We start from the raw sequence: 25,512 nt of genomic DNA on the forward strand, positions 1-25,512 counted from the left end.
TTCAAATTTTAAACCTTTTTTTCTCTCCTCCCGAGGCTGCATAGCAAAATGTCAGAAAAAGACTTTTGCAGCAATAGTGTTTCCTCTTTTTTTTTTTATCCATTTCGCAGGGGAACGAATGAAGAAAAGCGGAGGAAATAAAAGTCACGGTTTTCAACAAGTGGACATGGAGCACGACAAAAAGGTTGAGAATAAGAGAGAGGGGGGGCGGCTGCTGCTAGCGGTGGAGCAGGAGAAGTGGACACTGTCCTTGACTGCGCTGGGCAAGAAGGAAACAACAGCCCTTTTCCTTCTGTGCCCGCCCGTCCTTGTACAGCCACGTACGCCAGGCTATGTCGGCCGTCCTGGGACGCATATCTAAAATAATAAAGCAGGGGAACGGACTATATTAAATTAAAGAAGTAGGGGCTCGCCGTGCCCTGCCGATCCCGCCCACTTCGACCACTGGTAGCAACACACCGGAGGGGAGGGTGGGGGGAAGGAGGGCACTGGGAGGGGGGGGGAGTTTGTTTGTTCACGGAGCATCTGAACGCACACCTGACAAAGGGATTCCCGTTACTTGCTTTCATGGACACACTATCTCACCAGGAAGCTCGCATAATTTGCTCATCGTTGCAAAAGGGTGAGGCAGCCTGGGCTTTCAGGGTGGCTTACGGGACCCGGACTTGTTTTATTGTACTGTGTTTGATGCGCTGGAAATTAATAAAACAGATGTAAACAAACAAAAAAACACAATCTTGGCACACAGTCCAATATGAACGCAAGGATTTAAATAAAACAATGACAAAAAAAGTTTTCAAAACATACAATGAAGTGAACGTAGCATGAACACAAACTGACAAATTTCCCATGCTACTCTGGCAAATAAAACCATAAATAGGCGTACAATGTACCAAAACAATCAATGGCTTTCAGGCATACTCAGAGGTACCTTAGCAACAAGAGGAGGAGCGTATGTTTCAGTAACAATAAAAACAAGCACCCTCGAAGACAGCACCTGACATTTGACGTTGGTCTTTAAATGCCCAGCAAATGTGACGAGATAAGAACAAGATTTACAGGCCTGTTTATTACAGAAAACGAGTTCATGGAAGAATACTGTAAACACAGCTTTCACATTGGAGATACGAACTCAAGCTGAATAGCCTAAAGGAAATAAAGCCGCCAAATGGGAAGCAAGAAAACGTGAGTTACAAACCACAAAGCCAATGGAAAGCGATAGGCAGAATTAATTCCCAGGTCAATTTTTTTAAACTCCACAGGATGTCTTTCGCATGCCACACAGCTGCGCTGTCTGGTAGGATGCGACCTAAATACGGATGGACTAAGAAGTGGGCACGGACGTGAGGTTGCAAAGAGTGGCTATTGGGAGGAGGGAGAAATAGTTTTCGATAGAGGAGGAAGGGAAAAGCAGTCCATGTACTAGCATTTGGTAAGCACTGGGTTGAGAGCAGAATGGTGACCCGGTTAGGAGTGGGAGGAAAAGAGGATGAACAAGCGTTACTGAGCACTCTATCTTGACCGCATGGCTGCACTTCAACAAAATGCTGCTTGTAGAGGAAAGACTTTAGCTATTTCCTGAAATGGAAGAGGGTCTGTCCTGGCAAGATTGGGACTAGATAAAAGTTCCAAACCCTTGGAGTGTAGCAAGAGTCTAGACTTCTTGAGCTCCAGTCCGGTGAGGTTGCTCTGAATGTCAATTGTTAAGGGTACACATCTTGAGTTGTTACCTCGCAAGTACCTTTTGGTGAGTAATATTGTTAGCATATAAATAATTTAAAAGGTATATGTTAAAATAATTACTCTAATACAATTTGCATTTAAATTTAATCTAAAATAATTTAATATTAAATATATTTAAATGAATTAATGTATGTATTAATATATACATTTATGAGTGTAATTTTATGTATCCCTTTAATCATATAGACCTTTCTTTATTTTTCATGGGGGATATAGCCCTATACTCTCCCCTCTTCAGTATATGTAAAGCAATTATTGTTTTTTAATTGTAGGGTGAACCTCTACAATCATCACTGAACCCTAAACACCACTAGCTACCCCTAAAAGCTCAAAGCAATTATAAATATATACCTATATATTCATTTGTATTTTTAATAAATATTGATGAAAATTATTTATAAATTACTCCTAATTTTATCTTTAAAAATGCAATAAGTTAATAATGACTAAAATTAAAAATAAATTATTTAAATTACTTCTATAAGTTTAGGTGTTCTAACCTCAACAATATATTTGTATGCTGATACATACACAAACACACACGCACACACTTTAACGTTAGGGCACTTAAAACTAACTTACATCACAGGACTTCATTTTGCAGTGAAAGACTGAAAAATGAATCTACAATGTAAAGACTTCGATATAATAACTTCGGATTTAACTCCTGCGTTGTAAAGGCAGCATACTGCTGCTACACGACCTGCTTGACCCAATGGAGGACTTTGTCTTGTAAGCCAAATATAACAAGCACTGGCGTTGCCAATAGGTCTCGCAGTATGAAAGTTTGAGCTATTGGTTTTCTAAATGACATTTTTTTTTGTTTTGTGATTTACAATGCCCATACTTTTAACTTTTCCCATTCGGAAAGTTTGAGCGATTCGTATTGTATTGTATTGTATTGTAAATGACACTTTTTTAATTTATGTGTTGGTTTTGAAAATAGCAAAATTATTAGCTTTGTCAGTTACAATGTCAATAGTTTTAACTTTTCGCAAATGTGACACCTATTGTATTGTATTGTAAATGAGATGATCTTATTTCAATAACATTTAAATTTGTGTCTGCAATTACAATGTGATACAACCTATGTCCATCTAATTCTTTCAAAATGCCATGTGCCTCAAATATAAAAGACATGCACTGTTTATTCAGCACGTTTTATGCTTTTTTTTGTCCCAGTGAACACTCCGAACTCTATCATTGGCTATTTAGTCACACAAAAAAACGAGCATGCATTCCATCTAGACATTATTGACACTATGCAGCTCTGGGGCCTAGCATTTGGGCTTAAACAGCCTCTGAAAACTGAATCCAAGGGACTGTTTCGTTTGGCAGGAGGGAAATATAGCGCCAGCTATGGGATTTATTACGCTGGCATTAACTTAGCCTAACAAGTCACTTGTGTAACATTAATATTTAAATGAGCCTGTGTTAAAGTTTACACCAGGGGATCCCCGCTTCAAAAGGCTCAATCGAGTATTACAGGCCATTGATTTGCTGGCACTGCAAGGACCAGCGAGCAGACCCCACTGCAACACACTGGGAAGAGAACTGAAAACAAATATCTGAACAGCGCACGATCAAGGCAGAGGCGTCGCGGCTGTTCGCTCAGAAGCAAACTGCGTTTTTAAAGGAGATTATGAATTTGGCAGCGTTCAGCCCTTCAAATCCTATAAGTAATTTTGACTACATCTATTGCCGTTTTTGCGGCTTTCTGCAGCCTTTGTAGTCCGGGAGTTAAACGCGTGTTTACTGCACACATTTATTATAGCAATATTCCACTTGGTAACAATACTTTTAAACCGTCTTAATATCAGGTAAACCACAGAACCAAATAAAGAATAAAAATAACGTGTGTGCTGTTGTTCAGTGGGTGTGCCGGTTTCTACTTAACCAAGCATTAAGTAGCCGGCTCCAGTGAAGGCACTCATTAGCCGGGAGCGCCTTCGGTTTCACTCGGTGTCAGACACATGTCACCCCTTGAATGGGCTGTTGTGGTGCACAAGATATGGAGCCGATCGATACGTGTGCAAGCTTGATTTAAAAACAAGCTAAAACCGGGAAAGCAAGAAAAAAAAAAAGCAGAGGGGACAAGGAAAGCCGTAGGGGGGGGAGGGGGGAGGGGGGGGGGAGGGAATGCGAACGAGGGGAGAAGTGTGGCAGGCAGATGGCTGCGCGGAGGGAAGCCGGATGGGGGTGGGAGAGCCTGGTGGGGGGGGGGGGGGGCGGGAAGGTATAGAATGACGAGCAACGTGATGAGAAAGGGAGGGGGAAAACAAGAAAACAATGGGAATCGAAAACTAGAAACGAAAGAAAAAATGACAAGCTAAAACCGGGAAAGCAAGAAAAAACAAGGAGAAACACGAGAGACGGCCTGCGGCCGTCAAAGTGAAAGTACGAGGAGAAATGCGACACGGCGGGCAGGGGAGGGGGCGGAGCGGGGAGAGCGGCATGAGGGTGTGAAGCAGCAGGGGCCTGAGACGAGGCCGCCTTGCCTTTGATGTGGTAATGCGAGGCAAGCGGCTGGTGGCATTGTGCACGCGCTTTCACGTGCACTGGAAGAAATCGCCTGGGAATCGCCTGATCTCGGTAAGCTCTGTTTAAGCCACAACATATCGAGCTCCCGCTCAATGCGCATGCGCATTGAGATAGGTCGCTCGACCTAAAAAGGGTATTTGAATTGACTTCTCTGTACACAGTTGATAAAGTCTTACATTTGATTTAGGCGGGCGGATGGAGCAAGTCCAGTTTTGTTAGAGGCAATGTTATGCTATCATATTTTCCCAGATCTTTGATGAGACGAGTTGGAGCACGCAGTATTATTAGATGGGCCTCTTGGACGCCAGCCAGTAGAGTGATGCCGCCATTTAGAGGGAACAGACTTTGCATCTATCACAAGTTCAGACACACTCTTAAAGCCTGGCTGTTCCCACAAAAGACTCCGTGGCCACTAGCCCTGCTTGCAATGAAGCTTCAGAATCAAAAGACTCAGGAAAATTTTAAGGGTTTCAGGGGCCCTGGGCAAATTGTATTTTGCGGGCCCCTGTTCAGAACTGCTTTGAATTTTTGATTCAAACTCAGCTATTTCATGCCCCCCTTTGGCCAGGTTACTTAGAGTGCACAGGCACACTGGTCCAAATTAAAAATGTATTTATATCTAATATTCAGGGATAGTGACGTGTTTTCAATATTATAATATAACAGCAGCTCACTAATATTATTACAAATAACCTTTGTGACCCCTCCCATTTCTCAACTGTGAGGTCTAGTTTTTATTTAAAAGAAACCTTTTTAATTGATGCTGCATGGTGTTGGAAAACAAACATTTATATGCAAAATAGCTGGAATAGACTCCCACACATCACCCAAATTAAAAATACCTTGAAGGAAAATGTCATTCAAAACAATCTTCTTAAGAATTATTCAAGGTCATAAGGACAAGAGACTCTGCAGGACGGAGTTGTCTCTATCAGGGGGTGCCTGAACGGCTGGGGCCTTGGATCAGGGACCACATTTCCCGCCTTAAACTTTCTCTGCCAAGACTCTTACAATCTAAAAATAGTGTCACGTTAATTCGGAGTGTCAGCCAAAGGCCGGCATCTGTCAGAGATGCACAACAATCTCAGCCAAATTCCACTGAGATGGTTGATGGGGAAGCTCAAGAGGTGACGAATATCAAACAATAATAAAACAACTGAATGTATGCGCTTTGAAAGAGAATGTCAGACACTGGAAAGAGGCGATGCTTTTTGAAGTAAGGTATGAACTACTGTAAGGGGCGGTTTGGTCACGAAGGCAGCCACCTCTTTAAAAAACAATACGAAAACCTAAAAAGAGCGGTCAAATCTTAGACTAGCTTCACACATCGGACAATGGGTTTACTCACTGCATGCCAATGTCATGCTGTGGCATCTTGGGTTGGGCAAATCGTAAACGGAATGGCTAGTATGCAAATCAAAATAATGGGCATGTTAAGCGCAAACGTGTACAGATAACAGTAAGCCAGTAATGTACGAGTGCAAGGTTTAGGGAAAGGTTTGGAGAAGTGATGTTGGCTGAACAAGGGGTTGGAACTGCATCACTGTCCGAGTAACTCTTTCACATGGTATTGAAGAACAAGTTACTTACCTTTGGTAATGCCTTATATGGTGGAGACTCTAGCTAGCTGCAGATTCCGTACCTTAGAATTATCCCCAGGCGTCAGACTGGATCCAGAAATTTTTGGTGAGGACAAGCATGAAGCAGCTCAAAGGGAGTATACATTAGTAAGGTAAGAACCAAGTTAATATTCAATTGAAGCATAACGAAGGGAGCTGGAGGAAATAGGTGCTGTAAACCTTTAAGAAACCAATTTACATAAGGGACTTGAAGAGGGAAGGCTGATTTGACAGCCGTAGGAAGGAAGAGATAGCAGATAAATAACCCTTCAACATGCCCAATGCAGAGCTGTGCTTGGCCAGAGTAAGAATAAATAAAAGAACTTGAGAAAGGGGAGCAGATACAGGGTCAACCTGTTGGGCTATGCACCATGCCACAAACTTTCTCCAATGGCCGGCATATACCATCTTGATTGAGGGAGGCCGAGCTTCCAAGATAACATTACAGACTGCGAGTGGAAGGTGGAAAGCTGTCAATTGTCGCTGCTTAATCTCCACGCATTAAGGTGGAGCTTTGACAGGTCTGGGTGGAGAACCCTCCCCTGCAACAGAAGATCCTACCGAAGGGGCAACCTGATCGGAAGACTGATAGCTATGCTCAACATGTTGAGATACCAGACTCACCGAGCCCATTCCGAAACCACAAGGATGACTTGGGCCTGATCTTTCCTGATCTTCTTGAGAACTCTGGGCAGGAGTGGTATAGGCGGTAAAGGGTACAGGAGGCTAAAGCTCCACTCAAGATGAAAATGTTGTGGAACGAGAGGTTCCTTAGAAACTCCTGTGTGCAGAACAGCAGACAGTGCACGTGCTCAGTGGGGACAAACAGATCTAACCAAGGCTCTCCCCACTGCTAAAAGAGACCTTGCACCACGTCCGGGTGTAGACACCAATCGTGATCTGCTAGGCATCTTCAGCTGAGAACAGCAACTCTGGCCTTCACAGCGACCACAGGTGTTGAACCACCAGAGAAATGCCTTGACGTTCCAGTCATGTCCAGGGCATAGTAGGGCCTCTTGACAAAGGGTCCACGACCCCACCCTGCCCTGTTTGCTGCAGTACCACATGACAGTGGTATTGTCTATTAAGACATGCACTAGCCTTCCCTTGGCAAAGAGTAGAAAGGCTTTCAATGCCAGTCGGATCGCATGAAGCTTTAACAGGTTGATGTGGAGTCCGGATTCCACCAGAGGCCCGAGGCCTCTCATCTTCAACTCTACCAGAAGGCCACCCCAGCCTTAGAATGACACATCTGTCACTACTGTCAGACCTGGTTGTCGGAGGGAGAGGGGTCTGCCACTGACCCAATTGTGGTTTGTTAAAAACCACTTTAGATCTTTTAAAGTGCCCTCCGAGATCTGGACCATGTCGGTGAGATTCCTCTGATGATGTGCCCACTTGAATTTCAGGTCCCACTGCAGAGCCTGCATATGCCAGCGGCCATGTGGTGCAAGCAGGAGGCCATGAGGCGCAGCAGCCTCAGATAGATTCAGTCTCACTGAAATCCAGGATAGAGACTAAAACATTAGTATGATAGCTTGAATACCCTGGACTAGCCGTTCAGGAGTATAACCCCGAAACTGCACTGTGTCCAGAATTACTCCGATGAAACACAGTGGCTGAGAAGGGGTCAGGGGTGACTATGGCACATTGATAGTGATCCTCAGCAAGTGCAGGGGCCCCTTCATAGTCTGGAGGTGGAGGAACGCTGCACGGGGTGAGTCTGCCTTTGACAGCAAGTCGTCGAAATAGGGGAAAGACTGGCACCCCAATCTCCGCAGATTAGCTGCAACCACCACCATCACCTTGAAGAACACCCAAGGGGCACTGGTAAGGCCAAAGGGGAGCACAGTGAACTGAAAATGCTTGTGGTCTATCATGAACCGCATTGTCTTTAAGAATTTATGTGTGGCCTATAAGAACAAGTTACTTACCTTCGGTAATGATGGATCTGTAAGAGACATATGTCAGTTATAGATTCCTTACCTTAGAATTACCCCCAGGTGTCAGACTGGATACGGAGGAATTTTTCTCTTAGCAGTACCCTTGCGTGTTGGTAGGAAGAGTCGGTCGACCCGACGTTCGTTGTCGGTGTCGTGGTCGCCAGGATAACGTTGCGGTGTCTGCTTGGACGCTGCCACTGCGCACTGACGTCAGTTCTAACAAGACTCTCCACGGAAGAAGCGCAGAGCCATGAAAGACACTGACCACTGGTGCACCACAACTAGGGCCATGTAAGGGAGTCCCTATCCCTAGAAGTCAGTTTGCAGAGCAGGGAGGATGGGTATGGCAGTAAGGAATCTCTAACTAACATATGTCTCATACAGATATATCGTTACATAAGGTAAGTAACTTGTTCATCTGAAAGAGACTTTTAGTTATAGATTCCTTACCTTAGAATAGATACCCCAGCAATTCCATCCCCGGAGGAGGGTCTAGAACCAAGTTCACACCAGAAAGTCCTGGAGGACAGAAAGGGCAAACTAGCCATCCCTCTGGACTTGACTATCCAGTCAGTGATGTCTGGTGAACATGTGCATAGATGCCCACGTGGCCACCTGGCAGATGTCAATAAGTGGGACTCCATGTGTCAAAGCAGAAGTTGGTGCCGTAGCTGTAGTGGAATGAGCCCGCAGCCCCAATGGAGGTTCCTTTTTAGCTAATGCCTAAGAAAATGTATACAAAGAACAACCCATCTTGAGATGGTATGCTTTTGGACAGCCCACCCTTTCTTAGCACCTACATAGCCAATGAAAAGTTGATCATCCACCCGGAAATCTTTAGTGCAGTCAAGGTAGAAGGACAATGCACGTTTAGGGTCCAGACGGTGGAGTCTCTCCTCCTCTTTGGAAGAGTGCGAAGGTGGGAAAAAGGTGGGCAAAGTATTGGTTTGTCTAATGTGAAAAGGTGTAACCACTTTTGGAAGGAACGAGTGTCTCATTCGAAGTACCACTTTCTTTGGATGCACAGAGAAGAAAGGGGGCTTAGAAGAAAGAGTTTGAAGCTCACTCACTCTGCAAGCAGAGGTGACGGCAACAGGAAAGGCAGTATTCAGAGTAAGGAGCCTGAAAGGACAGTTGTGAAGAGGCTCGAAGAGAGCACACATAAGGTAAGTCAAGGCAAGGTTTAAGTCCCACTGCGGCATTATGAAAGGAAATGGAGGAAAGAGGTGAATAATGCCCTTAAAGAACCTGTTAACAATAGAAGACTTGAACAAAGTGGGCTGATCCGGTAGCCGAAGAAAGGCAGAAATGGCTGCCAGATAGCCTTTAAGAGTGCCCAGAGCAGAGCCTTGCTGGGCCCAGAAAGAAGGAACAAAAGAACCTCAGAAAGAGGGGCAGCGAGGGGATCAATTCAATTCAATTCAAATAATTTATATAGCGCGCTACATACCCAGAGGGTCTCAAGGCGCTTGAAGAAGGGTGGAGGAATTACTTGTCGAATATCCAGGTTTTAAGTTGCTTTCTGAATGCTAGGTGGTTCTGAGTGAGGCGAAGGTGAGTGGGAAGTGAGTTACAGGTTTTAGCCGCCAGGTAGGAGAAGGATCTTCCTCCCATGGTGGTTTTGTTGATGCGAGGTACAGCAGCAAGGGCTTGGTTGGAGGAGCACAGCCCACCCTGTTTGTTACAGTACCACATGGTGGTGGTGTTGCCTGTGAACACCTGCACTGTCTTCCCCTTGAGGGAGGGAAGGAATGCCTTCAGTGCCAAGCGAATTGCCCGAATCTCTAACAGGTTGATATGGAGCCCGGACTCCGTCAGAGACCAGACTCCTCTGATCTCGGCTCTCCCAGGTGGCTGCCCCATCCCAGGAGTGATACATCGGTCACCACCGTGGGGTCTGGTTGGGGAAGGGAGAGGGATCTGCCTCTGACCCAATCCTGGTTTGTTTACCACCACTGCAGTTGTTACGCAGCTCCCTCCGAGATCTGGACGTAGTAGGAGAGATTCCCCATATAATGCGCCCACTGGAACTTCAGCTCCCACTGCAGAGCCCGCCTATGCCATCTGGCATGATCCACCAGCAGGATGCAGGAGGCCATAAAGCCCAGCAGCCTCAGGGTCACTCACCAAAATCCAGGCTAGAGGCTGAAACATCGGTATCATAGCCTGAATATCCCGGACTCGCTGCTCAGAAGGATAGGCCTGAAACTGCACAGTGTCCAGAACAGCGCAGATAAAAAGGAGCGACTGAAAGGGAGTCAGGTGTGACTTCGGCACATTGATAGTGAACCCCAGCAAGTTCAGGATGTCTGCCATAGTCTGGATGTATAAGACGACAACCTGGGGTGAGCCCGCCTTCAACAGCCAGTCGTCGAGATGGGGGAAGACTGGAACCCCTGATCTGCGCAGATGAGCTGCGACCATCATCATCACTTTCGTGAACAACCGAGGGGCACTGGTAAGGCCGAAGGGGAGCACGGTAAACTGAAAACGCTCATGGCCTACCGTAGGTAGTGTCTGTGGACTGGCAGGACAGGGATGTGAAAATAGGTGTCCTACAAGTCTAACGCCACCATCCAGTCTCCAGGGTTGAGGGCAGATAGGACCTGAGCCAAGGTTAGCATTTTGAACTACTCTTTCCTGAGGAAGCGGTTGAGGGCCAGAGGCCTAGGATAGGATAGGATGCAGGACCCTGTCCTCCTTGGGCACCAGAAAGTAGTGGGAATAGCAACCACGACCTACTTCTGGCACAGAGACCCTTTTGATAGCTCCCTTGGCCAAGAGAGCTGAAACTTCCTGGCGGAGATGCACCAAATGATCCTCCGACATACGATCGAAAGAGGATGGCATGGAGGGAGGGCTAGTCTTGAAAGGGAGGGGGTAGCCCCTTCGGACTATCTGCAAACTCCACCTGTCTGATGTGATGTATTGCCAGTGAGGGAGGTGAAGGCGGATCCTGCCACCCACTGGCCGCTGATGGGCCTGAAAGGTCAGACTAGGGGTGCTTGGAGGCTGCTGCAGAGGGAGAAAGGGTGGACTGGCCCGCCTGCTGGTTCCCAGACCTGCGTCACTAGGTCCAACGTCCGTGGCCACGCAGAGGCTGGGCAGCTTGGGTAGACCAGTGGCTGGACTGGGTTGACATGGTGGGGTGCACCTTCCTTAGCCATGAAAGGCAAGCTGTGGTGGATTGGGCCGTAGCACGAGAATCCTTAAAGTGCTCCAGCGCGGAGTCTACCTTGTCACTAAAAAGGCGACGGCCATCGAAGGGCATCTCCAGCAGAGTTGCCTGAACATCCCCCGAAAAACCAGACATCCTCAACCAGGCGTAGCACTGAAGGGTTACCGACATGGCAATTGTTCTGCCCAGTGAGTCTGTGGTATCCAGTCCACAGCGAATTGTGAATTTTGCTGCATCTCTCCCATCTTCCACGGCTTGAGAGGATGGCCCAGGCTTCCTCCGGGCACAGGGGCAGCACCTGCACAACCGTATCCCAGATGGTATGGGAGTATCGGCCCAAGAGGCACGCAGTATTCACGGACCGCAGTGCCAAGCTGGAGGAAGAGAACATGCGCTTCCCAAGATGATTCAGCTTCTTGGATTCCCTGTCTGGGGGAGCAGAAGGGAATGCACCCTTGGAAGAAGAAACTTGGACCACCAAGCTCTCGGGAAGGGTGTTGGGTGACGAAAATGAGATCGCCCGGTGTGGGGGGTGGCGGCAGGCAGTCGTCCATTCCACAGGAGTCCATGTGCTGGGCTTGGACCAGGTGCCCAGAACTATGTCCGTGAAGGCTTCATTGAAGGGCAAGAGGGGTTCTGAGGAAGTTGCCGTAGTTTGAAGCACCTCTGTCAGGAGGTTAATCTTGACTGCCACTGGAGGGAGCTCCAGGCCCAAGGCCTCAGCTACACTATGCACCACCACTGCATAGGACGCGCCCACCCCCGTAGCCACAGTTCAGGGAGAAAGCATGCCAAAGTCTGGGGTGGTGTCCAGACCACTGGCATCACCAAATTCCTCTCTCTAGTCCAGTTCTTCCAGCTGGTCTATCAAAGGGTCCAGCAACCCCTCTCCCAGTCCTCATCACCACCCTCAGGGTAACAAAAGTACCTCCGGCGTCGGATCGGACGTCGGCTGGGCTCCGTGGTCATCTCGGGGATGAGGATGGGGGCGGCACCGGCCGGGGGCAAGGCCGACGCCAGGGGCATCATCGCCGGATCGGCGCCAGGGAAGGTCGACCATTGACAATCCAGGCCTGGATCCACGGGGCCAGAGCCACCGGAATTGAAGGCCCAGGGCCCCCAACCCACTCCGCGGGGCCCGAAGGCGCGCCTTCTTCTTGTGCTTCGAGATACCCGAGGAGTGCGAAGATTTGGGCGAGGTGTGGTGGTGGCTCTGCAACTGATCTTGAGACCTTCCCCTCAAGCGAGACCGGGAACAATGCGGAGCCTACTGCCGGGACTCCAAGAGCTTTCAGAACCGCTCCGGCAAAGACTTCGGATTCATGGCCCGGCAGTCGGAGCACGACTTTGGGTCATGGCCATGCCCCAGACACCAGAGACACAAGAGGTGCGGGTCCATCACAGACATCAGTTTGTGACAGACCTCGCGGAGCTTGAAGCCGGTCCGATGATGGGACATCCCTCGCGCACCAGGAGTCGATGACTCGAAAAAAGAAGTCGACAAAAGTCAAAAAAGTTCAGTCAAAATGTGACTAAAGGGGTAAGCTCTCTCCGGATCTGCACTAGGCTGGCGCGGAAAAAGAAAGCACTGATGTCAGTGTGCAATGGCGGCCTCTAAGTAGACACTGACGTCATCCCGGTGACCACGACACCAATGACGGATGCAGAGACGACGGACGCCACCTACTGACACGCAGGGATACTGCTAAGAGAAAAATGCTCCTTATCCAGTCCGACGCCTGGGGGTAATTCTAAGGTAAGGAATCTATAACTAACAGTCTCTTTCAGAAGACCCTTCACGGGCATGGTCCCCTTTATTTTAAGAACAACCTGAGGTGGTACTGGTACACCCCTAGGAGGATTCTTCGGTCTGCCTCAACCAAGAATTTTGTGTCACCTGCTCTTTGACAGACCACTTGGGATGGCAAAAGCTTCTTCAGATCCACAGCCTTACTCTGGAATAGTTTGCTATTGGAACTTAAAACAGCTCCATCTTTTTCTGCTTTTAGAAAGTCCTTAAAAACTTGGCTTTTCATACAGTAATAGGAGATCAGAGCAATACTTTCATGTCCTATTTAGCACCAAGACGCTTCCGGGAATTCGTTTGCGCTCAATACATTTTCTCATTCATTCAAGTCTACTACACAATACCACTCTATGTCACTCTACACAACTTCCTCTACACCACTCCACGTTACTTTACTCCACTCTATGCCACGCCACTCTACTCTATGCCCTTCCACTCTGACATTCTACTCCGTCCACACCACCACATGACATTTCACAACAATCCACTCCACAGCACTCCACATCACATCACTAAAATGTATCCACACTGTACAGTATTCACACAGGACTAAAACACATTGGCAAAATCAAATAGATCTTGCATAGGCAAGACCTATTGACTTTGCCAATGCTTGTTCAATTAAAGATATGATGTTCTAGGAACAAAGGCCAAATTATATCTTCTCTCTTGCAGATGTCCTGTCCAAATACCCATCTAGTGCACCCAACTCACGCTTTCTTGGATCCTCGGATAAACAGGTCTCTCTCTTTCTAACTTATTTTTAGTGAGCTTTATTGAGGTTTTAGAATCAAAAAATATGAAACAAGGCAGAGAGTGATACAGAGCACATACAACATATACCATTGTATAGCAATCCTGTACCTTCAACCAATAATTCTATCTTCCCGGGGGCCAGGACCCTGTCCAGCACTCCGTTGGTCTTAAGCTAATTTGGCTCCCTACAAATACCAACATAGACCCAAACGTAGAAAAGAACCCTCCACCTCCAAGACAGACCTCTCACCGCCTACCCATACATTTTCCATTGTCCCTTTCCGTACCCTAATTCCTCTCACTCTTACATAAGCAATCCCACTGTGTGAGCTAGGGTGCCCTGCCAATTTTTTAAATATATATTTTTAGCAACTGCATTAAGTACTGTTGTCAAGTAAAAGAACTAAATGGAAAAAAGTTTCTTTTATTTCAGTATGCTGATAAGGCAGATTTGCCCGACTAAACAAGTATCCATCATGCCAACAAAGTGGAAAGAATCAGAAATTGGACATGACCTATATGTAAGGTAGTGGTTTAGGTGAGAGAAATCAATATATGGGGAGTCCATAATACGCACGCCACACACTGAAGGAACTCCTCGCTCCTAAAAAAATGGCCACCGTTCACACTTCCCCCAATCGTACTCTTTACCGACCTCAGAGACTAGGATGAATGGATGAATCGGGAGGCAGAGTCAGAATGCAATCTCAGACAGCTCTCTGTAGCAGGCTCTCCACGCGCCGGGGCATTTTAGCAGTAATACAAATAAGAACATTCATGCATGCAGCACATACTCCTACGTAGACTCATGATGCCCAATTATTAATTCACATTTCAGGAAACGACCAAAATGACTCAGAGCTTTTAAGCAATCACCGTAAAGCAATTTGAATGTCAATGGATGACAAATTGATGTGCCTGAACAGAGAAAAACGGAACTCATGCCAGGAGGTTCAAAACAGGTTGAAGCACATCTCTTTCCCTTGACACAAATACATTATGCTTAACGATGCACATCTCCCTATCTTCCTAAAAGTAATATTCTTGCAGGTCTAATCGGTCCTACACTACCTACTGGAAATAAAATCTAGACAGCTGAAAAAACTATTCTTCTTAAATAACTACTCACAACAAAGTAGCCATGTTTGAGTGAGTAAGGCAGAGCAGCATCGTAAAAAGCAAAGCAGGACCCCGGTACAATTATTGCAATATTTTCACAAACTAGGGACTTGAGGAGATGCCACAAATCACTCAAACAACCTTGGTAAGAATAGTGATTACAAAAATACCGCGGACATCTCTTAATTCCTTCATTTTAAAATGTTATAATTGTCTGCCAATTGTGGAATGAGCTGTATTTAACCCCTAAAGTGCGGAAACTCCCATTCACACCCCCTGCCCTACAGCCACCCTGGTGCTAAGCCATACTTGATGTTTGGGGCAGTTTACTTTAGTAAGACATCATAAAAATGTTCACAAAAGGTACCCAGGCTACATTTGCTCCCCCCATCCCCGTAAGTAATTCTAAAAGGTATTTGTGGACTCCCCTAAAGGGAACCAAAAAGTAGGTCAAATATACAAAATGTTGGGGTTTTATGAAGAGTTATTTGTATAACTATGACTTTGAGTTACCCATATTATCATATAATCAGAGGTTATTTTGCAAAATGAGTTCTTTCTTGCACATTGGCTTATGTCTTAAACCAGAAACGGGAAAGAAATTCAGTTGATCATTAACAGATCCTGAACTATTCTGTGTACCCACACTTCCTGGAATAAAAAATGACCACATTTCTATGGATGGACCTATTGCACACAGCAGAAAGGCCTCAAAACACAATAAGGAAGCACCAACGTTTCAAAATTGACCCATTGTGTGAATGAAGGTAACTGCAGTATTTGGACCAGGCTTGGATGCCAACCAGGGAAACCTACCAAATTTAGACATTTCTGAGAACTAGACAGCCAGGGAGTTTCAGGGTGGTGTGACTTGGGAGGATCGCACGTGTGTTCTGTGTGTTCTTATCCAGGATGCCCTGTGAACCCTCATATTTTGGCTAACAGCACAAATTTTCCTCATACGGGTGAGGGGATGTTTTGGAACAAAATTCCTACCAGCCAGAGACCTCACATTTCTCCCAGCAACACTTCACCTGCGACAGGAACTGGCCTAAACCCGGACGATGTGAAGTCAAACTCGAGTCCCCAAATGCACAATCAGCCCCTCAATATTCAAATCCTATCATGTGTACATTTCAGGAAGCATGGGCCTGTTTTTTGGGCCGCTGACCTGTGTCCCAAAACGTAAGTAATCAACTCTAGGACACAGACCTTTAGGAAGCCTTAGGGTCAGTTATTCAGCCTGGGTTATCACCTGGGTTTTAACACAAAACTGAAAACAGATCTTTGACGAAGTGCTTTATTGAAACAATTAATTCGTTTTTTTAAGTTATGGATGATACTTGCACCGCCTATGTACTGCAAAGTTATAAACCATGAACAAGCAAATGGAAATCAGATGAAATGAAGGCTTTTATTTTATCGGCCTCGGAATTCGAACTTCTCACCTGCAGGTTTTTTAACGGAGTTTTATATAGCGCGAACTTTACCCGGTATCGGGTATCAGAGGTTCCCCAGATTCGATGTCGACCGCCCTAGCCGTTAGACCAACTCCTCTCCTCGAGATTACACAAGCTGGCAGCAAGCGCACGTTCCAACAGCTATTTAACGTGTTAGTGACGTTGCAAGGCAGTGCCACGTGAGCCAGTGTGATGATGACTCAACGGCTGAGCACGTGCACAGAGTAACTCCGCTTTGCTTTTCACCCTTCAATGCTTGACAAAATGAGGACAATTGCGCTGTCAAATGAGGATCATAGTTGTATGAATGCCTAGCGACAATTCTGTTGACGGCATATGCAACATTAAAGTGTTACTTTTCAGGGAGGACAGCAAGGCCAGCTGTCAAGAAAGTCAATAGGTGGAGAGAGGACGCACAAGTAACGCATCTGCTAATGTCTTCAAAGATCGACCTACTTTACATCCTGACACCATGATTCAGCTCAACCCATCCCCTGTGACTGCGACAACAAAAACTGTGACCTTATAGAGCTATGTCAACTGGATTCTGAAAATAGGATTTCAAACCACTAATATGTTGCTGGTGATATGTATTCAGAGCTATTAAAACAAAACGAGCTGTTGTCAGTCTTTGTACCGTTTACAAAATGAAGGATTGGAATTCAAATTATGAATTTGTCATTGATGTTTGGGAGCCAAAGCTATTCAACTCAACACGCCTGGAACACTTAGAAAGGCAAAATGGGGAGGTTCGGAATGCGAATTACAAATCAGATAGTTCTGGGACGTGCTAATACTCAGAGCGCAAACCACAAGAGGAGAACGTTGTACTTTCTAAATTGGTCATAAACCCTATGAAGGTGCTAGGCAGGAAAAGGTTTATGACGAAAGATGGGTAATTTTGGGGTCAGTTGAAATGGTGAGAATAACTTGCAGCGAGCACTGCGTCATAATATAAATGTAATGAGGGGCTTTGCCATCACGGGAATGGTGTATCAACATCTGCTCTCCTCCATTAGAGGCCTAGGATAAGGGACATGCTACGCAGCCCTACCTGCACCTGCCGCATGCCATCTGTGAAGTTGTGAGGTGCAGGTACTGAATAGACTTTACTCAGCGTCCCAGCAACTGCACAACCACAACATGACACCATGACTTACCTTAAACCCCCCCCCCCCCCCCCAAAAAAAACCTGAGCTATGGAGCAAATTGTATGCCCCTGCGGAGAGCATGACTCAAGGCCTTTTTTGTATCCCTAAAACACACCGTGCGAGGATGGGAGGAAGATCTTTTCTCTCCTAGGCCCTAAGCTTTGGAACTCTCTTCCGCAATCCCTCCGTCTGGAAACTCGTTACACCTATTTCCGCAAAGCCATTAAAAAGACCTGGCTGTTTAACCAGTGACCTGTTCTGGTTTTCCTCCTGTGACTTTTTCCTGCCTTTCTGGTTCAGTATCTTTTTAGCGCCGGGAAACCCTTTTTGGGTAGCTGTCGCGCTCAATAAGCCTAGTAAATAAATAAATAAATAGATAAATAAATAAATAAAATGCCTTCGGCCGCTCCTGGAGACTCTGCAACAGTGCCCTTATCCCTGTATTATATGGATAATTTTCTCAAGGAAATTCGTTCTAGAATCTGATCGCTCAAGGTGGACTTTAAGTCTTGCGTCCAGGTTATTCCCCGAGAAGTCTTTGAAATTGGAGGGGCGTGAATGACTTGGAGCGGACAGTTGATGCACGCGCAAAAGATCAGGCGATGCTCTGGCTTAGAGAGGCGCCCTCAAGGACAGCAGGTCAAATTGCAGGCCAAGCAGGAGGATCTCAAAAATAGAAGCATACAAGGTGTGCCTTGCGGAGCAGAAAGAGAGAGATTACACTACGGCCTTCACCAACGAACTTCTACACGTGATCCAGGGAGAGGAGAATGCTTCGTCACCGGCCTTCAACAGGGCACATCAGGTGACACCAGTGACTGGTCGCCCCAACTCGGCTCCAGACATCTTGACATGGGTCCACTTTGTCACTGAAAAGGAATTCATCCTGCGGGCCACCAGAGGTAAACCAGACTTGGTGTTTCGACGCCATACGGTACCGCTTATCAAGATCTCTTCACGGTCACTCTGTGCAAGAGGCGAACTTTAAACCAATCACAGACAGAGTGAGGGAACTGGCCATTCGCTATCAATGGGGGCACCCTTTCGGTCTCTTGTATAGTGATCCATGCGCTCCTTGTCCGAAGCTAAGCACTTGATGGGGATCAAGGATGCCCCCTCTGGTGGAGTCTCTTCACTGGCCGGTAAGACCACTGGGGACAGCCTATGCCCTATGTGGAGTACAGTGTACCCACTATGACAAGCAGCAAAAATAGACTGAATCTCAGGAGACCACGCAGGACATCATTACAAACCTCCAAAGCATTGCGAGAGACCCTTTTCCGTCTACCTCTGCCACTGGACCCTCACGATTTGGCAAAGAACATGCGCTCTTAGCACAGACTGACATTCTCTCAACTGCTGTGGGCCCTGTGGCCCTGCATCTTGGTTAAGCTGGAAGTGGGGGTCCGTGCCACACTTCATAACATGTTGACATGCAATGAATTCCCTGCAGCCCGCCCATCCCACTTCGCACTGCAGTAGGGTGATGTCTGACGGGATCTGTGCGCCTACACGCTGATCTCCACGGGATGCGGAGGACTATGTTGGGGCCTGGTGGCCCATTCTTGTATGGTTTTGCGGTTTATTTTTCCTTTTTAAGGCAAGCACTTCTCGGGGGATTGTACCCGGGCCCAGCGCTTATGCTCCATACACTGCCTCATCAGATTACGAACCGCATCCCTTGTCAGCCCTGGGCGCTGATGGCGTCAGAGCTTCCTTTGTTATATGGGGACAACATCACACACTAAGTTACTTTCTTTAAACATCTGGGAGTTTAAGTTCACCTAGAAAGCGCAAGCAAGTGTGGAGGTACCTCTTACAGCAGGAACCAGATGCTGTTCTCCTCCAGGAGACTCATCTCCTGAGGGTGGATAGTCGCCACATGGCACATCTGAAATATCTGCATTGATACTGGGTGCATGCACCACTAAAACACTGGGGTTGGACATCTTATGCAAGGCAGGCTACTATACTAGTGTCCTGAAGGAAGGTCGTTTCTTAACGCTACAGATCTTAAGGGTTAGCACCCACTCACGCTGCTCAAAAGCTATGCTCCTAATCAGGCACAGGATGCCTAAATCCAGCGTGTTTTGCGGGACCAACTATCTGGGGTGGAGGGGGACACTACAGTGGGTGATGATCTCAACCTGGTATGGGATTCAGAATTGGATTGGACAGAAGGACAGCAACAGATCAGGATACTGGAGCGCTGTCTGCTCAACTTAAACGCATAATCTTGGACCTGGGGTTGGTAGATGCCTGGCTCTAAAGACACCCAGAGTAGTGTGACTACTCGATCTACTCCTGTGCATGCCTCATACTCCTGCATCAATTACATCTTCCTCACTCGTTCCCTACTCAGGGACTTGGATACTGCAGCCAACTCAGACATTTCCATTTCAGATCATGCCCATGTAGAGATGGTGTGGACCAGCAACACGCAGTCCCGCAATAGTGCCTTCCTCCACACATCCTTAGAGACCTAGTAGATGTAGCGGAAATCCATAAGGGCCTTGTGAACTATTTTAACCTAAACGCTCTACCAGACACCTTTCAACACACGCTCTGGGAGGAGATAAAGGCAACTATTCAGGGGGGATGGCCACTATTGCTATTACCAGGGCGCGAGAATCCAGACTAGTGGAGGCACACTTGACAACTGAGATCAAGGCCTTGGAGACCCGCGATCATACGACCCCCACTAGGCACAACAAACGCCAAGCTAGCAATCCTGCGTGGCCAGTTGAAGGCGTATAGGACTAACAAGGCTGAACGCTCTCTCTCAGCCCTGAACCAAAGTTTTAACGAGGGGGGGGAACATAGTAGGGTGAATGCTTGCTTGTAAACTACACCAGCACCCAGCTAGGATGCACATAGCTAAATTCCAGACTAGGTCAATGACTTGGGCTACTACTGAACGAAATAACCAAAAGGGCAAAACACGACTTAGCAGACACTATATAAGCAGGAAAACATTCCCCAGGACTTGATTGACACTTATTTACAGGCCTGTGATTGGGATCCCATTGATCCTAAACACGGGGAACTCCTTGATGCTCCCATTACTCTGGAGGAACTGAGCTGGGCAGTTTGGAACCTGCCACGTGGAAAGTCACCATTCCTTGATGGGCTCCCTGTCACATTCTACCAGCTATTTCTTCCCCACTTGCAGGACCAACTGTTGACGGTCTTTAACTCCTTCAGCCATGTCACAGGTCTCACACCAACCATGGCAACAGGTGAAATTGCACTTGTACCCAAGCCTAGAAAAGACCCCACATGTTGTTCTTCTTATCGCCCCATTGTCCTCCTGAACACCGATACAAAAGGTTTTACAAAGATCCTGGCCACTAGGTTGGAACGATTCCTCTCTGGCTTTATCAATCCTGTTCAAGTGGGATTTATACGCAACAGACAGGGTGTGGACAACATTCGTCTGGTTGCCCACCTAGTCAAAATGTCCCACCACCATAACATTCCAGCATGTCACCTCTCGCTTGATGTGGAGAAGACATTTGACCGGGTAGGTTGGACTTTCCTTTGAGCGGTCCTGGGCAAGATTGGCCTGGGTCCAGATATGATTACCAAGATCATGGCTTCCTAAGTAGCCCAACAGCTTCCATCAGCATTGTCGGTCAGTATACAGCCCCCATCCACACTTCCAGGGGCACTCGTCAGGGGTGCCCGCTATCACCCCTCATTTTCCCCTTGGTGGTTGACCCCTTGACAATCACCATTCTGCGAACCACAGAAATAGTTTGGATTCCTTTTGATGGTGGAGCCCAAAATATAAGCCTCTTTGTGGATGACCTCTTACTTACCATCACTGTACCAGCGACCTCCCTACCAGAGGTTGTTAAAGTCCTCCCTGCGTTAGGAGCCGTATCAGGGATTAAAGTTAACATGACTAAATTATTATTATTGTTAGCTTTTATATAGCGTGTAGCTACCCGAAGGCGTCCCGGAGCTAGACAGGGGTTTAGAACAGACTATGCACCAAGTTGCTGGAAGAGCCAGGTCTTAAGGAGGTTTTAAAAGGGTAGCAAATGGGATTCAGCAAGAAGGGAGGGGGGCATTGTATTCCACAATCTGGCCACATTATAGACAAATGACCTACCTCCACTTCTGGCTCTAATTATTTTCGGGGTCACTGCTAGGTGGAGATGGGCAGAGGGAAGGCACCTTCGAGGGAGATAGGGGGTGATCAGAGTTCTGTTAATAGCTGGGCCACTACTCCAGAAAGTCCCACGTGCTATGCACAAAGTCTTAAATTTGACTCTATTGGCAACCAGAAGCCAGTGTAGCTTTCTTAGGGCTGATTTATTTTTCGGTACCCCAAGCAATAATGTGGCTGCACAGTTCTGGGCCACTTGGAGTGTCCTTAGCATTGCAGCGGGCGCTCCAAGGTAAAAAGAGTTCCCATAGTCCAGGTGTGAGAGGACCAGGACCTGAATCAGGGTTCTCCTTGCACTTATTGGTAGGAGGGGGAGGATCTTGCGCAACAATCTCATAGCACCGAAGGACGCTCCAGTTACTCTTATCGCCTGGTCTTCAAATCTAAGGGAATTATCAAGCCAGACTGGAGAAGGGGACTGGTCTTGGGCAATTTGGCCAGATCTGTTTAAGATCAAGGCCAGGGGTGTTACCCAGTAACATCAGTTCGGTCTTTCCCCCAATTAGCTTAAGGCAGGAGTGTTCCATCCAAGACGCCACTTCTTCCATACAGGATTCCAAGTCAGAGAAGTGGTTAGGGGGCCATTGAGGGAGATTACCAGTTGGGGATCATCTGCGTAGGTGATGATTTTTATCCCGTAAGGCAGAATGACGTCAGCCAGAGGCTGCATATACACATTGAATAAAGTGGGCCTCAAGGAGGAACCCTGGGGGACACCACAATTGAGTCCCAGAGCGCTAGAAGTAGCTTCCCTTGAGAAGACCTGAAAGGTCCTATTCTCTAGGTAAGATTAAATCCACTTGAGAGCCACCCCAGAAACGCCTCTCATCCGGAGTCTCTCCCCTAGTATGTTAAAGTTCACCATATCAAACGCTGAGCTTATATCAAGGAGGATGAGGGCCACTGCTCCCCCTGATCAATGATACATTTGGATTCCTCAAACCACAGCCAACAGAGCAGTTTCCATGCCGTGTAGCAGACAGAAGCCAGTTTATGTGGAATGCAGAAGAGCATTAACTTCCAGAAATTCAGAGATGCTTAAATTTACGTGTTTTTCTAAAGCTTTAATGATCGCTGGAAGCAGAGAAATTGGGCAGTAGTTTCCCAGATCATCCGGATCCAGATTAGGTTTTTTAAAAGAGCCTTCATCATAGCATGCTTCCAAGGAGCCGGAACAAGTCCACAAACCAAGGATCTATTCATGATTTCAAGCAAGTGGGGAAGAATCCATTTCCCAGCTTTGAGTAATACGTGAGGTGGTGCAATATCTAGAGGGGATCCGGATTTTATCTGGCGTAACATTTCTGAGAGCCTAGTTAGGGTGAGCTGAGGCAGTGCGCGGAGTATATTATTGGGGGGGTGCATCGCTCGCAAGGATATCACTGGGGCAAGGTGATCTGGGAAAGGCCGTGCAGATTATTTTAATTGTCTCTGAGAAGAAGTTGGCTAATTCCTTGCATCACTCAGATGAGACCACAGAATGTATATCTGATCTGGGAGGTTCTAATAGGTCTTTTGCGATGCGAAACATCTCTCTAGGAGTGTTGGCTGCTAGGTTGATACGTTCCTCATAGTATGCTGCCTGAGCTTTTTTTTTATTTTGCTTTGGTATTGCTTTATGGCTGCTCTTTATTTCTGTTTGCTGATAGCAGTGTAATCCTTCCTCCACATTCTCTCTAGTCTTTTACACTCCTGTTTATTTGCTTGAAGAATGGTGGAATACCAGGGTGGAGATTTCTCCCTTGCTTTGTTACATGCTTTGAGTGAGATGACCATGTCTAAGGATGACTTAACCCAGGTCGAGAAATTATCTACCGCAAGGTCAGGGTTATGTTTCGGCTCTAAGCTTACTAGGGCTGTGGTCCAAGTATCTTCTACTAGTTTGGCCCATGGTCTAACTCTTGATGGTAGGTATAACAACTGTGGGGGGCTGCGAGAGATTGACGTGAAAAGGCAACATGTGGTGGTCGGTCCAAGGCAGCGGTATGGTGTCGCCCACCCGTAGATCCTTATTATTGGTAAAGATTGGATCCAACGTGTGGCCCAAATTATGAGTCGGGCAAGAGACCCTTTGCAGAAGCTGGCCTGCTAAAAGGTCTTTGGTCAATTCTGCTGATTCCTCCATGTCGGGATTAACAAAGTGAAGATTAAAGTCCCCCAAAAGGGTAATATTTGGAGTAGTACCTACAAGTGAGGCTGCCACCTCCAGAAGAGAACGACCCCAACAGCGCTAGGATGCCTGGCTTCACCTTGGGGGTGCCCAGGAGTGGGCACTTCACAGGGAAAGGCCAGGAAGGGTTCCACAGCGGTATGTGTACAGCGCCTTGAGACCCCTTCGGGGGTGATTCGTGCGCTATATAAGCACTACATTTACATTTACAAGAGATTCGGAAAATAGCCCGCGTCCACCTGGAGGACGGTAGATAAGTACTCCTGGGAAGGATTGTGTCGCAGATAGTGCAATTTTAAAGAAAAGACTTTCACAGTCTGCGACGACAATATTAGGTTCCACCTGACATTTGAAGGATTCTTTATATATTATTGCCAAGCCTCCTCCTTTCTTTCCCTCCCAGTCTTTCCACTGAATGCTAGTTCCCGCTGGGAGAGTCTGCACCAAATCAGGATCGGACTCCTTGTGGAGCAAGTTTCTGTTAGGAACATTATATCTAGGTATTCATCTTCAAGGAGTAGTTTCAACCTAGTGGAAGGTTTAACTAGGGACCAGCAGTTTAAAAGAAACAGTGTGTGGAGGGGTGCCTGGTCTCCATGGTATTCTGCATGTGAGGGTGAAGCCTAAAGGTACAGTGGAGGCATTGGGACTCCTCACTGAGAGGAGTCATGGAGTGGCGGCACACTTTGAGGCAGGGCTTCCGCAGCTCAAGCAGGAGATGACTGGAGTAAGTGATTATGTCTGCGTGTTCCGAGACAGGGGTTCTGGGCCCTGGTCCCGGTTGGGCGCAGACGGGCTTGCCTTAGGCACGCCTTCGGTGTGCCAGCGGCGCGTCCGCGCTGACATGTGGCAGATGAGGCTTCCAGCCGGAAGACCCACCCTCAAGCTCCGCCTCCTGGGCCTCCTCCCGCTTCCTCCACACAAGAAACATAACATTACCATATGCAGATAGGCCTTTTCTGGGCTGCAAGAGTTGCCGCCATTTCAGTGGGCCCCTCGAACGATTAAATACTTGGGTCTCAATCTCACCCCTACCCTGGCTACTTGGACGCAGGCGACTTGGCAGACCCTCCGGTGGTCCATTTAGGACAATCTAAGGAATTGAAAACCCTTGTTTATATCCTGGCTGGGCCGTATCAACGTCATAAAAATTAACATTGTCTGCCGGGTACTCTGCAATTTCCAATCCCTGCCTACCCCCATCCCACATGATGACATCTTATGATTGCAACAGGGCATACATACCTTTATCGGGTGGGGGTAAACACACTCTGTTTGCTCACAATCCAGAGTTCACCCCGGCGCAGGATCCGCACACTTTCTAGCAGTAGGACGCTAAGGGATCTCTTCTTGGGTGGCACGATTAAGCCCTATGAACAACGCAAGAAAGACTTTAACCTCCCTGAATTGATGCCTCTTTACTATCAACTGCACCATTGGGCGCTCATCAAAGGGCCACTCGAGACAATGCTTCTTTCTAAATACTTGTCAAGGCCTATAACGGGTATGGGGCCTGATCTCCAATACCTACTGAGTACTTCAGCACACTATGCCCCCTCTCATACACACCTATCAAGTCCGCTAGCAGAATAGCACCTCAGAGGGCATCTCAGCCAAGCAATGGGAGACTCTGTGGTGTGGCATCCTAAGTTAAAAACCACCTAGTGTGGACAAGGAGAAATATAAACACAGCACTACACTTTGTCTTTGGTGTGGTTAATTTAAACACTTCGTTGACAACCCGGGAAGATTTCTTTTTCTTATACCCGACTGTTTGTTGACAACCTCAAATTTAACCTTTTTTATAAAGCGTCGACGCGTTTCGGAAGCTTTAGATGTTTATAGCCTCCT

General features: G+C 47.1%; 1 protein-coding gene across 4 annotated transcripts in view; it reads right to left on the reverse strand.

The window, feature by feature from the left end:
* JOSD2 (Josephin domain containing 2) overlaps positions 1 to 25,512 on the reverse strand; it is a 219,702-nt gene that overhangs the window by 149,141 nt on the left and 45,049 nt on the right. Inside the window, exon 5 of one of the 4 annotated variants that reach the window (XM_078669712.1) lies at positions 24,907 to 25,031. The exons of 2 other annotated variants lie outside the window; for them this stretch is intronic. The gene's annotated coding sequence lies outside the window, so the exon portion shown is untranslated. Of the gene's footprint in view, positions 1 to 16,154; positions 16,293 to 24,906; positions 25,032 to 25,512 lie in introns of those variants that run through there. One more of the 4 variants, XM_078669710.1, reaches the window with a different exon arrangement.

The sequence above is a fragment of the Lissotriton helveticus genome, chromosome 12, assembly GCF_964261635.1.
Source record: "Lissotriton helveticus chromosome 12, aLisHel1.1, whole genome shotgun sequence".
In the NCBI taxonomy this organism is placed as follows: domain Eukaryota; kingdom Metazoa; phylum Chordata; class Amphibia; order Caudata; family Salamandridae; genus Lissotriton; species Lissotriton helveticus.